Genomic DNA, 18,399 nt, shown 5'->3' with positions numbered 1-18,399 from the left:
TATCAGCCTGACGTTCGAGAACTGATGTAAGGACTGCTATGCAATACGACTGCTATACTTTATTCGTGACCTAACTACAGGGGTGCCTCAGGGGCTCACAACTTGAAACTTATGACCTATTAGCTTTATCAGCCTGACGTTCGAGAACTGAGGCAAGGGCTACTATGCAAGATGGCTGCTATACTCCATTCGTTTAGACTTAACTAGAGGGGTGCCTCAGAGGCTCACAACTTGAAACTTATGACCTATTAGCTTTATCAGCCTGACGTTCGAGAACTGATGTAAGGACTGCTATGCAAGATGGCTGCTACACGCTATTCGTTTAGACTTAACTAGAGGGCTGCCTCAGAGGCTCACAACTTGTAACTTATGACCTATTAGTTTTATCAGCCTGACGTTCGAGAACTGAGGCAAGGGCTGCTATGCAAGACGGCTGCTATACTCCATTCGTTTAGACTTAACTATAGGGCTGCCTCAGGGGCTCACAACTTGTAACTTATGACCTATTAGCTTTATCAGCCTGACGTTCGAGAACTGAGGCAAGGGCTGCTATGCAAGATGGCTGCTATACTCTATTCGTATAGAACTAACTACAGGGCTGCCTCAGGGGCTCACAACTTGTAACTTATGACCTATTAGCTTTATCAGCCTGACGTTCGAGAACTGATGTAAGGACTGCTATGCAATACGACTGCTATACTTTATTCGTGACCTAACTACAGGGGTGCCTCAGGGGCTCACAACTTGAAACTTATGACCTATTAGCTTTATCAGCCTGACGTTCGAGAACTGAGGCAAGGGTTGCTATGCAAGATGGCTGCTATACTCCATTCGTTTAGACTTAACTAGAGGGCTGCCTCAGGGGCTCACAACTTGTAACTTATGACCTATTAGCTTTATCAGCCTGACGTTCGAGAACTGATGTAAGGACTGCTATGCAATACGACTGCTATACTTTATTCGTGACCTAACTACAGGGGTGCCTCAGGGGCTCACAACTTGAAACTTATGACCTATTAGCTTTATCAGCCTGACGTTCGAGAACTGAGGCAAGGGTTGCTATGCAAGATGGCTGCTATACTCTATTCGTATAGAACTAACTACAGGGCTGCCTCAGGGGCTCACAACTTGAAACTTATGGCCTATTAGCTTTATCAGCCTGACGTTCGAGAACTGAGGCAAGGGTTGCTATGCAAGAACCTACTTTGCTCTATTCGTATGGACCTAACTGGAGAGCTACCTCAGAGGTTTACAACGTGTAACTTATAGCCCATTAGTTTTATCGCCTAACTTTTGGGATTGCATGTGATAAATTTCATATTTGAGCCCGTATTGTCAAAAAGTATCAACTTGTGAAAATTTAAATTTATAATTTCACTTTTACAACACTGTAATCGTCTTTATTAATAAGACTACATTAAATTATATTAGTGATACATGTTTCATCCTCTTATAGGACATCTTCAGTCACACATAAAATAATTGAAAATATAGTAAGGACACATTAAAATTAGTGAATATAATATCTATAAATCTTGTGACGCGGCGTATTAGCGTCTTGTCAATCTTAAATCCTGAAATAGCACAACATGAACATGATGTGAACCATGACGCCCAGTCATTGCACAGGTTAAAATGTAGTTACATGCGTAGAATTCCACGTATATAATACAACATGAGTGGCTATGCGAATAAAATTAACCATGTAGTTATACTGACATGGAATGACGCAAGTTGAACTTGGTTGTGTTGTTGACAATATAGGCCTCCTCGCTCGTCATACACCGTCCACTTCACATCAAGTGTTGAAGCTAACTCTGGGGAACTGAGGCAGAGGCTACTAGGTAAGATAGCCGCTGTATATTGGTTATTAGACTAACTTCAAGGAGCTGGGCAACTAATATTTCTGAAATTATGATGCAGTATCAGATCTGATATTAATTCTCGACCGCCACGTTATCATATATTTAATTTTTTTTCATACACTAGATTACAGTACGAAATATTTAGAAATATGCCTCGACAACTCAGTACGTGACGTGTGTATCTCATCCGCTGTGGGCAAAATACCACGTAAATGATAATCAATACATCTATATAAATGAAATCGTAACGACCATGTGTAAGTACATTGGCTATTTTGGACAGTTATCCCTTTCAACAGTAATAATGACCATTTGCATATTTTTTAGCTTTAGTGTTCTTATAACTTGAAAACTACTGGATATTTTTCTAGCAAGATATTTACAATCCACCTGTCCTTTGGTGCGTTTTAGGGCCAATATTATTTCTGAATACCTAAACTGACTGAAGGTTTATACGAAACCGAAATCGTGATTTAGCACTCCCACAAAATATACACATGCAAATTTAATGGTAATCTACCTTCCTCTAAAGGAAATCAATTTCTAAAACTTTTTTCTCATGTACGTCTTTTCGATAAGAGGATCAATAAGGCAGATATCACTAACAGACGGTTCTTCAGTACAAGTCCCAGCGGACTTAACTCAAAAGCGGGTGCGTGTAAAGCGTATTTCTTATAACTTGAAGAATACTGGAGATATTTCAACCAAACTTCATATTTAGCATCTACCTGTCCAAAGGAAGGATTTAAGGTCAATACCATTTCGAATTCCCGAAAATGACTGGGGGTTTATAAGGAACCGAAACAGTGATTTTACTCTCCCACAAAATACACAATACGACCACGAGTGGAAATTTACCACCCTTAATGGAAATCTATTTCTAAAACTTTTTTCTCATATGCACTTATTCGACAGGAGAATTATTAAGGGATATCCCTTTAAAGTCGCAGTGGACATTGACCGAAAGGTGTTGCACGTGGAGCTGATTTCGTTTCTATAAAAAATAAAATCGTAACGACCGTATGTCTCTACATTAGCTATTTTGGCGAAATTTTCGTACTGTTATCCGTTTCAGGTGTAATAATGACCACGTGCATATTTTTTTAGCTTTAGTTTCCTGAAAGTCCTCATTTTTAGCCCCCTTCTCCAAATCAAGATGGCGGCACAATCTGCCAGAGGAGCTAGAAAATATGAATTTGGCAAAATTATAGATTTAGCATGTAACCGACGGAAAAATTCCAAAGTGTTCAAATTTTTCACTTTTTATCCCAGAAAAATATCGAAATATGGAGGCAATTTTAATGACGGTGCAGAACTTCGTTTCGAGGTGTTTGGTGGCTAAACTGTAATTCGTATCACAAAACAGATGACACAATCTAACCCAGCATGACGAGATCTACCACATTGGTCCTATGGCTTTTTGACGAACCACGATCCCATAAACGTTACATAGAGCAGCATTTTTCGATTTTAGCTGAAATTTGGCTATTTCTACACGTTTACTTCATAATTTGACATACTTATAGGAAAGATAGAATCATCAAATTCGGTACGAAAATTGGCCCACCAAGTAGCCATATGTGAGCCAGATTTTATGTTTCCGGTTGTCACATAAGTATCCGAAAACCGTACACAAATTTTGCCCTATCCAACTTACCTAACTCAATCTAACCCATGAACGGAGAAGATACGAGAACATTTCATAGGATTAACCATTTAGACCACTAAAAGAGGCATATTATGGTGCAATCCGTTTGTCGATATGACATACCGGTTAGCAGCAGTTAATCTGTAAATGAAAGTCTACAATATTTTATGCGATTTATATATATTTATTGAAGTCGATATGCAGCGATCTAGAAAGGGCGTGTCTGCCATTATGATTAAAACTTAAGAAATTGATAGTGACTGTCAGAAGGGGGGCGTTGCTATTGTAGTCAATACTCCCCACATCGAATTTGACTGGCAGTAGGAATGGGATCTTTCTCCAACTCCTGTGTAACTGGCCTTTGTAAAGAGGGCCCACCATTGTATGAATAATTCCCTTCTCGATCTTACTGGCAGAAGGCCAGGGAGCATGCAGTGTTATTCAAAACTCCCCTACTCAATTGTGTTTGGAAGTAGGCAAGGGTGCCCGCCATTACAAATAAATTTACCCATCTAAAATGTGACTGGCATTAGGCAAAGTGGCCTGCTATTATAGTGAAAATCCATCAACTCAGTATGACTGTCAGTAAGCTGACTGGCATTAAGAAAAGGGGCCTGTCGTTATAATTATTACAGCACAACTCAGTTTTGACTGGCATTAGGGAAGGTACCTGTCATTATAATAAAATCTCCTCAACTGTAACATGTCTGGAAGTAGGAAAGGGGACTGTCATTGTAAAGAAAACTCCCCAAATCGATTGTGACCGCGCAGTAGTCAAAGGGGCCTATCATTTTAATGAAAACTTCCCAGCACGATCGTGAATAGCAGTGAGCCTGCCGTTATATTCACAACTACGCACCTCGCACTTTATATTGGAAGAAAACATATTGGGACCTCCCCATGCCGTTTCTTGGATAACACTAAGAGACATACAATTTAAAAAAATCATATTCACTGCTTGTACAGTAATTTACTTCGATATCCGTGTACAACGGAGAATACCGCAGCGAAGCACGGGTACATTTGCTGGTATAAAATATATTCTTGTATATAGTGAAACTCCAAGAAACATCAGTCGATTGTAGTATGTAGACATGCACTTAAAAATAATATCGTCTCTGTAAGGTATGAGCTAAATTTAGAGGACAAATATCTTATATAATATAATATAATGCCCTACTTGGCCAGAAATTCTTTTTTATAAAATTTGACCCACCAAAATGCTCTGGACCTCACGAGATTAAAGCACACATTAACTTATTTACTGTTTTGTGGATGCATAATTAACCAGGGTCCTATTTCGTATAAAAGCACTCATAACACAGATGCAAATTATTTTTCATAATTTCGAGAATTTACTCCTACAAATTCCGTCCACCAGACAAAAATGAAAACCAGCCCATTGACATGTACCCCATTAAGAGACTTGGGGGCCGATAACCTAATCATCAAGAGACTTGAGTCGAACAAGACTGGCCGCCGTGCAGCAGATTTTGGAATGTCACGAGGTCAGTGTTATGTATCCTCGGCCGAACTGCTTCAGTTTCATGAATGTTGAGGTGTTGGTGATTATTAGAGAAATATAACAAGATAATGGTGGTGATGATGATGATGATGATTGTTGTTTAAATGGGCTTCTTAACTACAATCATAAAAAGGAAAAAGACGTCTTCGAAGAAGGATTGAGAAGGCAAAGGAAATGGGAGGGACATGATAGGCGTAAAATTGAAAGAATTCCAAGGGCTCGTAATGTTAATACAGTCGGGATAAAGGAGGAACAAGAGTCGAGGTAGGATAAGATGAAAGAGAGGAGCCCTTCCAGATTAGTCTAAGGTCCTTGTAGTGGCTTTCCACGTTCCCATATTGAGAGTCTTTAGGGAGAGGGAGGTATTACATTAGTTTGATTTACTATATCACATATTGGGCACTTCCTCGGCTAATTTTACAGGGTTCATTGCCAATTACATAGCGAATTGACTGCGTAATACAGGTCGGGCAGTGATAAACTTGCTTCGGGGAGATGGTGGGTTTGAACCCCGAGTTAGGCAGCCTTGAATATGGTTTTCTGAGGTTTTCCACTTTCACACCAGGCAAATGCTAGAGTTGTACTTTAATTAAGACGACGGCCACCTTCTTCCCATTCTTGGACGCTTCCAATCCCTTCGTCACCCAAAGCTTTTATAAAATAGTGTGACGGCAAACCACTAGCAACAACGACCCCAACAACAACAACAACAACAATGATATCCAAATCTCATATCAGGATTAAAACTCTTGGACGAACAGAGAATTGAACTAAGAGCCTTTAGGCTAGAGACAGAAACACCTCTTGAACTTTACGGGGTCTTTTCGAATAGGCGTACATCCATTGGCGTTGATAAGGCCCTCACACCAGCAAGCAAGGTTTTATGTCTCTCCCACTCTGAAAAGTAATATTTCCAGAGGAACATTTTACAATGAAATACGTGACTGCACAGGGATATGTGTGTCTCTACTCTGCATGAACGTGTTGCTGGACAGGTTTGCTCTGAGTGCAGTAAAAGGGTCAAGAACATTCATTTCCATATTAATTCAATATTGATTTTATAATATGCTGCCCTTGAATAAATGCGTAGCTATAAATAATTCAAAGTAAACCCCCTGGTGTGTGATAATTCAACGTGGAACATGAAACGTAAATTGCACAGTATAAAGGGAGAAGTTTCTATTACATCCAGAGGGCACGAAAATGTAAAATGTATCGAGTTATGAAAGCTGTCGTGTTATTCGTATGTTGAAGCAGTGATGGGCATTGTGATAATTTGTTCAGTGGTCTGTTTTCCCTCTTCTCTCTTAAACAGGGTTTTACGTTATGTGGGAGTTCCATTTAGAGGATTGTGCGACTGTGCCTATGCAGAGAGAGTAGATGCGAACTCAAATGTTACAATGAGTTGTACCCCTGGTATAATGATTTCGACCCCATATTATTGGTTACCCGCAGAGACCGAATACCGGCATAATTTAGATTTGGATAGAATACCAGTATTACGAAATACCTGTACCTATATAGAACCGTAATAATGGAAATCGTTGTTATTACACGTAAAATACGTCCATTACCGGTATTTTCATTTCTTTCTTTCTTAATCTGCTTACCCTCCAGGGTTGGCTTTTCCCTCGGACTAAGCGAGGGATCCCACCTATACCGCCACAAGGGCAGTGTCCTGGAGCTTCAGACTCTGGGTCGGGGGATATAACTGGGGAGAATGACCAGTAACTCGCCCAGGCGGCCTCACCTGCTATGCTGAACAGGGACCTTGGTGGTGGATGGGAAGTTTAGAAAGGATAGGCAAGGAAGAGGGAAGGAAGCGGCCGTGGCCTTAAGGTAGGTACCATCCCGGCATTTTATCTAGAGGAGAAGTGGGAAACCACGGAAAACCACTTCCAGGATGGCTGAGGTGGGAATCGAACTCACCTCTACTCAGTTGACCTCTCGAGGCTGAGTGGACCCCGTTCCAGCCCTCGTACCGTTTTTCAAACTTCGTGGCAGAGCCAGAAATCGAACCCGGGCCTCCGGGGGTGGCAGACCGGTATTTTCATACCGGTATATAAAGGTTACAGCACCAACAAAGGCTGTAAGTAGATATAATCGCAAAGAAATACTTTATCGGCGATTGAATCCGTACATTAGAATATAGATTACGAGAAGAGAGATTCCAGAGTGAAAGTTTATGAGCACAGGTCACACTAGTGAGCCTAGCCGTACCCAGTCGGTAAAAAAAAATCCTGAATACTGAATAAGGAAAAATGTTTAAATGTAAGTGCAAATGCCTAGTTCCTCCGTTTTCATTTGTGCGTTTACAACCACATCCGACACGGCTGAATGTCGTGCGCATATACTCTGGAGTGCTATGGTAACCAGACAGCAACGCGTATTGCGGATTAATCGTGATTAACAAGACAGCTTTTGTTATGTCACTAAGTAAGTTACAACGATGAGAAGAAAATACAGTTTGTCTTCAATGACGAAAAGTCTTTCGACTCTTGCTAGTGTGGATGGAATTGTCGTGCTGCTCAAATGTACCTCCAAATTCCTCCCATGATTGCTCTCCCATGTTTGTCCGTATAATTCTACCCATTTTCGACTACAAAAACGTTATATACAACAATTTAAACAGCACACTCGGTTTCAAATTACAGCGCGCAATCAAAGCATGTAGGGGCTGCCCTGCCGAGGCGGTAAAGGCGTACTCGGTCTCCCGGAAGGACGTGGGTTCGAATCCCCGTCAGTAAGTCATAACATTTAAGAAACGAGATTCCCCCTTCCAGAGGTGCATATGGCCCTGAGGTTCACTCAGCGTACACCAAAAATGAGTGCCAGGTTAATTCCTGGGGGCAAAGGTGGTCGGGCGTAAAGCTAACCACTCTACCCCATAAAGTGCCGAGGTTATAGATAGTGGAAGCCTTTACCTTCCATCCCTCCAAGGCCTGTACGGAGATGACTTTGCTTTTTTTATACAACGCATGTACCTGCTTTATCTTCAATAAACTGAGACATTGCTTGTCCCCCTACCTCAATCAGTCGTCTTGGCTATATTTAGAGGAGGGAAGAAATCTGCACTCTGTGTCAGTTATTCATAGTATTCTACGGAACGAAACACGGGTTTACATGAGAGATGACCTTCAGTACCTATCATTCCGAAATAACCACCAAAGTCATTAACAAACTCCGTGCTAAGTTTCCCTACTCATAACACTACTATAGTACGCGAACCTTTTCTCGATCCCTGAGCTCCGTAGCGCTGAATGGGAACTTGGGCTCAAGAAAAGGTTCGCGTACTATAGTTACAGTAGTCCCCACTGCTGTCCGCCTGTGTAATTCCCTGTCGGCTGAAATGGGAGACATTCCTAGTAATCCTGATGTGATTTGTTGATTTGTTTTGATTTTCTCTCCTTGAAATTTAATTCCCTTTCCAAAATATAATTTCCTTTCTAGCCTATTCTATGTAAATATTGAAGAGGAGAGGGGACAAACTGCAGCCTTGCCTCACTCCTTTCTGGATTGCTGCCTCTTTTTCAAAGCCCTCGATTCTTATCATTGCAGACTGTTCTGTACTTAACATCTCTTCAACACGTACTAAATGCACATAAAACGACCTAATTTTTTTCGCTAGTGCCTTTACGTCGCACCAACACAGGCAGGTCTTATGGCGGCGATAGGACAGGAAGGAAGTAGGAGTGGGAAGGAAGCGGCCGTGGCCTTATTTAAGGTAAAGCCCCAGCATTTGCCTAATGTGAAAATGGGAAACCACGGAAAACCATCTTAAGGGCTGCCGACAGTGGGATTCGAATCCACTATCTCCCGAATACTGGATACTGGCCGCAATTAAGCGACTAAAAAACGACTTAATTGGTTGAAAATCCATTTCGATTATAATACGGTCGTGAAAATTCATTATCCATCTGGATTTGCTTTCACTTACACCAGTGAAGGGCATGAATCTCGCACCCGTGCACAGCTCTCGCACGTCTACAGATGGGCTGTCGTTGCCCAGCATATTTCCCCTCCACGACCCTCCTTTCCCTGTCTATGCTCAAGCCGGGCTGAGTGGCTCAGACGGTTGAGGCGCTGGCGTTCTGACCACAACTTGGCAGGTTCGATCCTGGCGCAGTTAGATATATTGGCATGTAAAAGAACTCCTCCGGAACTAAATTCCGGCACCTCGGCGTCTCCGAAGACCGTAAAATTAGTTAGTGGGACGTAAAGCAAATAACATTATTTATTCTCTATCCTCAAAGCGTTTTCATTCTTTATCGAATTTACATTTTTCTACCATAAATAAATACTATGTTCCACCTTTATTGTATAACAACTAGCTCATGTACCTGTTTTTCGCACGGGAATTAGCAGTCGATTTCACGATTCCTTAATTAATTTATATGCGAAGTTACATGCCTGTTTCAAACGTTTTATACGGCATGTGGAACTGGTATTCTTCTATGAAAGCACGGGGCAGTAACATGAAGTACGATAAAGCTGAGCAAAGTGGGGACAGAATGGTGTAGATCACAGAGTTTATTGAATGATACAGTTCCTGGTCCGAAGTTGTGCGTAATTCTCCCTATTTCTCGGTTACATATTGTTGTTCATCTCAAACCGGAAGTGGCGCTGTGGCTGAAGGATCATGAAACCAATCGTTGACGAAAACCTCTCTTATTATCTGTTCTATAGAAAAGAGTAAAATAGCTCTTTAGTTAAACTATTTAACCCACCTTGAAATGACATGACAGCCTGTAAAACAGTCCATTAATGATAACTGCCTTCTTATCCTCCTATCGAAAAAGTACACATGAGAAAAATTTTAGAAATTGATTTCCATTAATTCTGGTAGTTTTTTATTAAGGTTGGTCATGTATATTTTGTGGGAGGGTAAACTCACTGTTTCGACTTCCAATAAATCCCTAAAACAATCCAGGATTTAGAAGTAATATTGATCCTAATACCTACACAAGGACAGATATAAAGTTTGGTAGAAAAGACCTATCTGTGTCGGTGCGACGTAAAACCACTAGCAAAAAAAAAGAAGAAGAAATAATAATAATAATAATAATAATAATAATAATAATAATAAGTCCGCCTTTGTGGTGTAGTGGTTAGCGTGATTAGCTGCCACCCCCGGAGGTCCGGGTTCGATTCCTGGCTCTGCCACGAAACTTGAAAATTGGTACGAGGGCTGGAACGAAGTCCACTCAACCTCGGGAGGTCAACTGAGTAGAGGTGGGTTCGATTCCCACCTCAGCCATCCTGGAAGTGGTTTTCCGTGGTTTCCCACTTCTCTTCCAGGCAAATGCCGGGATGGTACCTAACTTAAGGCCACGGCCGCTTCCTTCCCTCTTCCTTGCCTGCTCCATCCAATCTTCCCATCCCTCCACAAGGCCCCTGTTCAGCATAGCAGGTGAGGCCGCCTAGGCGAGGTACTAGTCATTCTCCCCAGTTGTATCCCCCGACCAAGAGTCTGAAGCTCCAGGACACTGCCCTTGAGGCGGTAGAGGTGGGATCCCTCGCTGAGTCCGAGGGAAAAACTGAACCAGGAGAGTAAACAGATGATGATGATGATGATGATGATGATTAATTTCGTATGGCTATTTCTAGCCGAATGCAGCCCTTGTAAGGCAGACCCTCCGACGAGGGTGGGCGGCATCTGCCATGTGTAGATAACTGCGTGTAATTGTGGTGGAGGATAGTGTTATGTGTCGTGTGTGAGTTGCAGGGATGTTGGGGACAGCACAAACACCCATGAAGGTTAAAATCCCCGACCCGGCCGGGAATCGAACCCGGGACCCTCTGAACCGAAGGCCAGTACGCTGACCATTCAGCCAACGAGTCGGACATGATGATGATGATGATGATGATGATGATGATGATGATACAGGGTGAAGCGAAATTCGCGCACTCGGGCGTCGCAACGCGACTCCTCACATTCCAGCAATAAACAAATGTCTCTCACAAAAGTTCGTCCTTCGAGTATATCCGGCAGAAAAAGGGCGTTGAAGAGTGGCAATCTGGCAACACTGTAATCACATGTAGGGTAACTACCTCTGTCAGCACATATTCTTTGTGCTGTACAGGTGGTGCAGTGGATACAGTTTTGGGTTAGCATTCAGGAGGTCAAGGGGTCGATCCTGGGTTGAAGCGTATGTTTTTTTATTTCATAAATGTAGTCCAGGTGGTATGGTATCTGGCAACTTAAACGTCAACAGCGATTGCAGCGGGTCCTTCTAGAAACCATTTGCACTTACATACTACGACCCTACAAATGGACGAACAATTGTTTTCGTTGGTCAGTTTTGGAAGACGCCCTTTCCACGTCGTGGGCGTGAATTTATTCGCACCACTTCATAAACTAGATGCGAAACCTGTTTTCCTTGTACTCTTCTCCAATGATCTCATAGATTAGTAGCAACTATTATTCTTGCCTCGTTCAGGTCCATTACATTTCGTTAGGGCTTACGTTACCAGTAGGCCTAGCAAAGTATTTGTTGTGTTCAGCGTTACAAAATGTTGTGAATGTAGGATACATGTGACCTAAGGTACGGTGTCTTACTGTATTACAGTATGTAATGTCCGATGGAAATGAGCAAATAAAAAATTGCGCCTCAACCTAGGATCGAACCCCCGACCTCCTGCATGCCAACCCAAAACTCTATTCACTGCACCAACTGTACAACACGGATAATAATTGCTGACAGAGGTACTTACCGTACATGTGGTTACAGTGTTGCCAGATTGCCACTCTTCAACGTCCGTTTTCTGCCTGATTTACTCGCAGGACGAACTTTTGTGAGATACATTTTTTTTATTGCTGGCTTGTGAGGAGTCGCACTGTGACACCCGAGTACGCGAATTTCGCTTCGCACTGTATATAGAGCACTTTCTCATATATAAGAACTCAACAGACGGACGAACAGACAAATCGACAAAAAAGGTTAAAAATGTCCGCTCGAGATTAGACTGAAAAACAATCCGTTAGTGATATCTTCCTTATTAACCCTCGTATGGAAATGATTCTTTTTGCTGGTTGCTTTACGTTCGCACCGACACAGTTAGGTTTTATGGCGGCGATGGGACAGGAAAGAGCTAGGAGTGGGAAGGAAGAGGCCGTGGCCTTAATTAAGGTACAGCCCCAGCATTTGCCTGGTGCGAAAATGGGAAACCACGGAAAACAATCTTCAGGGCTGCCGACAGCGGGGTTCGAACCCACTATCTCCAGAATACGGAATACTGGACGGGCTTACGCGACCACAGCTATCGAGCTCGGTTCGGAATGATTCACACGAGAAAAAAATGTTTTAGAAGTTGAATTCTATTAAGGCAGGTAGATTTCCATTAAGTGGGAGTGCATAATCACGGTTTCGGTTTCGTATAAACTCCCAGTCATAGCGTGGATTTAGAAACAATATTGGCCATAAAACCTACCCAAGGACAGGTGCATTCTAAATATGTAGTTTGGTGGAAATATATCCAGTAGTTTTCGAGTATTAAGAACTTAGATAAACAAACAAAGACACACCAAAGCTAAAAAAAATATGCAGACGGTCATTATTACACCTGAAACGAATAACTGAATGAAAATTTCGCCAAAATAGTCAATGTACAGACACACGGTCGTTACGACTTTATTTATGTAGATAGATCGCTTAGTCGAAGATATGGAGGACTGATTAGCACAGTAACTTACCTGCTTGCTTCCCACGTGGAAGGTTCAGATTCGAATTCCGGTCGATTCTGCATTGAGACTTCGATCTAAACAATCATGTGGTGTCAGGAAGGGCATCAGCTCTTAAATCTTGGCCAAAACCAAAATGATCCCGGGTGAATAAACTGAAGAAGGACGGTTTCTTTTTTTCCTGCTAGACCATCTTCAGGGCTGCCGACAGTGTGATTCGAACCCACTATCTCCCGGATGCAAGCTCACAGCCGCGAGCCCCTGACCGCATGGCCAACTCGTCCGGTAAAGAAGGACGACTAGTCGAAGAAACAAAAATTATGTTCGGAATAACATTTCTGCCGCTTTTACTACAATTCTGAAATAGGCCTACATCGGCCCCTCTCCCTAAAGCGGGATAATGTAACGAAATGTATGATTACGGACTAGAAGACAGCAAGAATCGTGAGCTCCACTATTAATTCATTATGGGTACCTCGAATGAACCCGCAAAACGAGAATAGATGCGAAAAACACGTACTTTTCAACAGACCAGGAAATCCTATAAACGAATATTTGTCCCCTTGGTTTCCAACTTTATATTCATATTGTGATTTTCCTACTTTTGAAAACACCACTCGTACTTACGCGTCTACTAATTTAATTCCACACCTCTCTCCACTGACAGCTCGGAGCATACCGCTTAGACGAACAGCTCGTCTCCTTTCTACCAAGTCTTCCCAGCCCAAACTTTGCAACATTTTGGTAGCGCTACTTTTGTGTCGGAAATCACCCAGAATAAACCGAGCCACTTTTCTTCGGATATTTTCCAGCTCTCGAATTAAGTAATCCTGGTGAGGGTCCCAAACATTGGGATCATACTCTAATCGTGGTTTTACCAGAGACGTATATGCCCACTCCTTTACATCCTTACCACAACCTCTAAATAACCTGTTAACTGGTAGATGGTCAATTGAAAGTGATAATGAGAGAAGACAATGCTTTCTGTGTGCAACAAATAGACTTAAGTAAATTGAAATTGCAATAATTCCGTCTGATGACGTAATAAAGCGAAAATTGGAAACTGATAAATTGAAATTGGTTATAATAAGTAAGAATGGTCGAGGAAAATTTGAGTTTTGACTCTGTTGACTAGGAAATGCAATTAATTTTCATTGTGATAACTTGAGAATACAATGAATTGTGTCTGTAATAAGTTCTAAATGCAACGAATTTTGACTCTGTTAAGTTTATAATTCTTTAATTATGACCAATAATTAGGATACATTGTTATGGAACTGTGAATAGGAAGTTGAAAATACATTCAATTCTGGATGCGATAGTTTAGAATGCTGTAACTATGAACACTAATAATTTTAGAATAAGGACGATTATAACTGTAAAAGTTGAAAATTTTAAATTTTACACGGCATGTTTTGTAAATGTGAAAAGTTAAAAATAAATTCGATTTTGACCGAGAATGCAACGGACTTAAAGTGTCGTTATATTGAGAAAATTAACTCTGATAATAAATTAAACCGGGCGAGCTGGCAGTGCGGTTATGGGCCTGCAGCTGTGAGCTTGCATGCGGTAGATAGTGAGTTTGAACCTCACTGTCGGCAGGCCTGAAGATGGTTTTCCGTGATTTCCCATTTTCACACCAGGCAAATGCTGGGGCTATGCCTTAATTAAGGCCAGGGTCGCTTCCTTCCGACCTTTATCCTTCCCTTTCCTATCCAGTAATCGCCGTAAGACCTATCTGAGTTGGTGCGACGTAAAGCAAAATTATAAATAATAATAATAACAAGAAGAAGAAGAATGCATAAATTAAGTACTGTGATAAATTTAGCAAACATAAATAACGACTGTGTTGATTTGAAAATCCACCGAATTGAAATTGCAATGATATTTCTCAGGATATAAAATTCCGCTATAACTTTTATCTACGACGGATTGTGTGCATAGCTACCGTATTATTTCCAGCATACGGAATAAAATTACTTAAATTCTTTATTCATATCATCCTATAATGTACTTTTCTGTAATTATGTTTTGAATGTGTAAATTAATGAATTTATATGTAGATATATGGTATGGAAAACGAATATTCTAATTATATTATCGGAATCCACTCTACAACTTTCACTGCAAGTCATATGTGATAATTGGCAAACTGAAACTAGCTGTCGGAAACAGAACACTAGCCTTTCATCACTCTGCTCGTTATGTCATGAGATATGTGGACATGTTCGCTAGTGTGGAGCTAGCAGCATCTGAACGACCATCAACGAACATGTTTTTAGTTAGAATTTACATATATGGCGCTTCTCCTTCAAAGCCCGAATGAGTGTGTGTGGCGGGTTGCCAAGAGAGCCTTGATAGATTCTCACTGCACAGTTTCCAGCTGGCGAATTTCACATTTGAGCCTTGTATCGTACAGTTTAGCGTTCCCTCAACCACACATATTTATTAAATGTAAAAATAACGTTCTTCGCCGGGAGATAATGGGTTCGAACCGCACTATCGGCAGCCCTGAAGATATTTTTCCGTGGTTTCCCATGTTTACCCCAGCCAAATACTAGGCAATACCTTAATAAAGGCCATGGTCACTTCCTTTCCACTCCTAGCTCTTTTCTACCCCACATAGAGTTGGCGTCAGGAAGAGTATCCGGCTGTAAAACTGTGCAAACTCCAATAAATTGGTCGCGACGTAAAGCAGAATTGAGAAAATGAAAACCTACAACCTGTTTTCCAGTCACTGACCGGATCAGGGATGTAATGAATGAAGCATATATAGGCTATTATTACGATGGGGTCGCCACTCCCAAAGTGATTTATATTAATGACTGATAGATGGTATGAAATGAGAATGGAGAGTGTTGCTGGAATGAAAGATGACAGGGAAAACCGGAGTACCCGGAGAAAAACCTGCCCCGCCTCCGCTTTGTACGGTGAAGGCAAATCCTATACCCTTCATCGGTGCTACCGTTGGTTCACTCACCACATTGTACCGTATGTGGTTCTAATATACATTCATTGGGGTGTGCAATCAGTTATGCCGTCGTCCGGTTGTAACGAAAATGACTCTGTAACCCTCGAAAAGAGTTCACCTATCTCACCACTCCTCGCTGGTTCAGGTGAAATCCATGTCTGCTGAAGTTCGTGTCGTCGATCCAACTGTTGCCGTCTACAAAATGTGATCCGGAACATTCCGCCACCCACTGAAGTTCGTCGTTCAACTTGGCAGGCTCGATCCTGGCTCAGTCCGGTAGTATTTGAAGGTGCTCCAATACGACAGCCTAATGTAGGTAGATTTAATGGTCTTTAAAAGAACTCCTACGGTACTAAATTTTGGCACCTCGGCGTCTCCAAAACCCGTAAAATTAGTTAGTGGGATGTAAATCCAATCACATTATTCCAAATTTTACAACCTCGTAATACTACTCTTTAGTCGTAAATCACCCAGACCAAATCGTATTGCATTCCTTTGGATTATTTTCAGTTCTCGAATCAAATAATCCTGGTGATCTCTTACAATGGAACCATTCTCTAAGTGAATTTTAAGCCTTCCCCTTTACATCCTTACTGCAACCTTAAATATCCTCATAACAATATAAAGAGATCTGTAACCTCTATTTACAGTACTGTTAATGTGATTACCATAACTAAGATCATTTCTTATAATAAAACCTAGGTACACACTGTACATTAATCCCCTTGAGACTTCTACTCCATCAACAGAGTAATTAAAACTGACGGGAACAATTATGTTAATGGTTTTTCGTCCCACTGACTATTTGTCCTCAAGCTTTCCGAGACGAAGGAGACCTCTTTTTTACATCATACTATCTGCTGTCAATCTCAACATATTGTCGACATCTTTTTATAGCGCTAAAAATCCTGTACCTTATTCATTAATCTATGCACTGTAGCATTATCTGCAAAAGAGCCGTAGTTGTGACTCCACTTCTTCAGTCACATCGTATCATTTATATATACTAGTATGAGTAAACACAAAGATTCAATAATACTGCCCTATGGAAACCCAATCTCAATCATTGCGGGATCATATATTGCTTCCACTACTCCAAATCTCCGAATTGAAGCAACACATTCAGTCACTCTTTTGTTTAGTCAAATATCCCTCATTTCGTAAGTATTTTTTTCCACGATCTATCCGATCAAAAGTCACGGACATGTCGATAGCGATGTAGCCCATTTGACCTCCTGAGTCTAAAATATCAGCTAGTGTATCTACATCTTGCTGGAATCCTTCAAGCTGAGACTCACTTGAATAACCTTTTCTAACACTGAATTGCTTTCTATCAGGCAGGGTTAGCAATTTCGTAAATCTGTCTAATATAATGAGAAAGAAATGTTTCTCAAAGCTTACATGCAGCACATGTGAAGCTGGCTGGCCTGTAATTATCCACTTCATGTTGATCACACTTTCCTTTGTACATTGGGTCTACTATAGCAACTCTCTATTCATATGGACTAGATCCTTCAGAACGACAGTAATGAAATTATTTCAGGTATGATACTCTATCTCAACCCTCTGCATTTTTGTGTACCCTCGAGAAATCTTATCAATTCCCGTCGTTTTTTCTAGTTTTCAATTTCTGTATCTTTTCGTTAATATCTTTGTTTTCATAGATAAATTTCAGTACTTCGCTAGTAACAGTCACCTCCTTTACCTGGATATGATCATTATATCCAACTATATTTGCATACTGCTGACGTCTGTCAGTGCTCATATATATATATATATATACACACACCCTTTGTTCATTACTAATCCCTGGAATGTCCGTCCTGGAGCCTGTCTCTACCTTAAAGAACCAATACACACCCTTCCATTTCTCACTAAAATTCATATGGCTGCCAATTATGCTTCCTATTATGTTATCCTTAGCTGACTTCTTCACTGAATTCATTTCCATGGCAAGGCGAGCTGCTTGATGTTGTCGTGTTAAGAGAGGCATTCGAACAGGTCGTCTGGGTCGTAAGTTACTTTTTCTTCACCTGTTCCTTACAGTCTGATCGGATACTGTGACTCGTGTTGCCTTTTTGAAGTCATCACTCTGGGTTTGATGCGAAGAAGGACTTGTCCAACTCGCCTGGTCCTCGGCAACACACAGAAAAGTCTACCCTTCCCGGATCAAAAGTGAGTGCTCTTGCGATTTTTATGCCGTTACGATATATCACTGTACGTGATCAAAGGTAAACGAACTCCGCAAATGACAACATCAGTCTGTTAACCTCGCTGAGACACACCGACACACGGGTACTCACGTTGTTTTGAGGGATCTCCTGATACTGATCTGTAGTGACCGTATGACTCAGATGTTTCCTGCTTTGAATACACTATGTATAAGTCTATCGAACAAAGCCACTGGTACACGCATGCACATAAATAGTGCCTCAATATAAACAAAGCATGGAATCCCCCACCTCCTCACTTAACGCATTGCTGCAGGTAGACAGCCTGCTACACCATTTCTGTGCATGCGTATACCAACTGTTTCAAACGTAACATACCAGAAGTTCAAACACATATTCCGCTAACTCTTTTGCGCATTGTATAACTGGCAGTAACCCTAGCTGTAAAAGGCAAGCAGTACTGATAGGAAATTCGTCACACTTCATAACAAGCATGATTCATAACACCAAACCCCAAGGCACAACATCTCCGAAGAGC

The sequence above is a fragment of the Anabrus simplex genome, chromosome 6 (assembly GCF_040414725.1).
Source record: "Anabrus simplex isolate iqAnaSimp1 chromosome 6, ASM4041472v1, whole genome shotgun sequence".
In the NCBI taxonomy this organism is placed as follows: domain Eukaryota; kingdom Metazoa; phylum Arthropoda; class Insecta; order Orthoptera; family Tettigoniidae; genus Anabrus; species Anabrus simplex.
The sequence above is the reverse complement of the archived record's forward strand: the minus strand, read 5'-3'. Positions refer to the sequence as shown.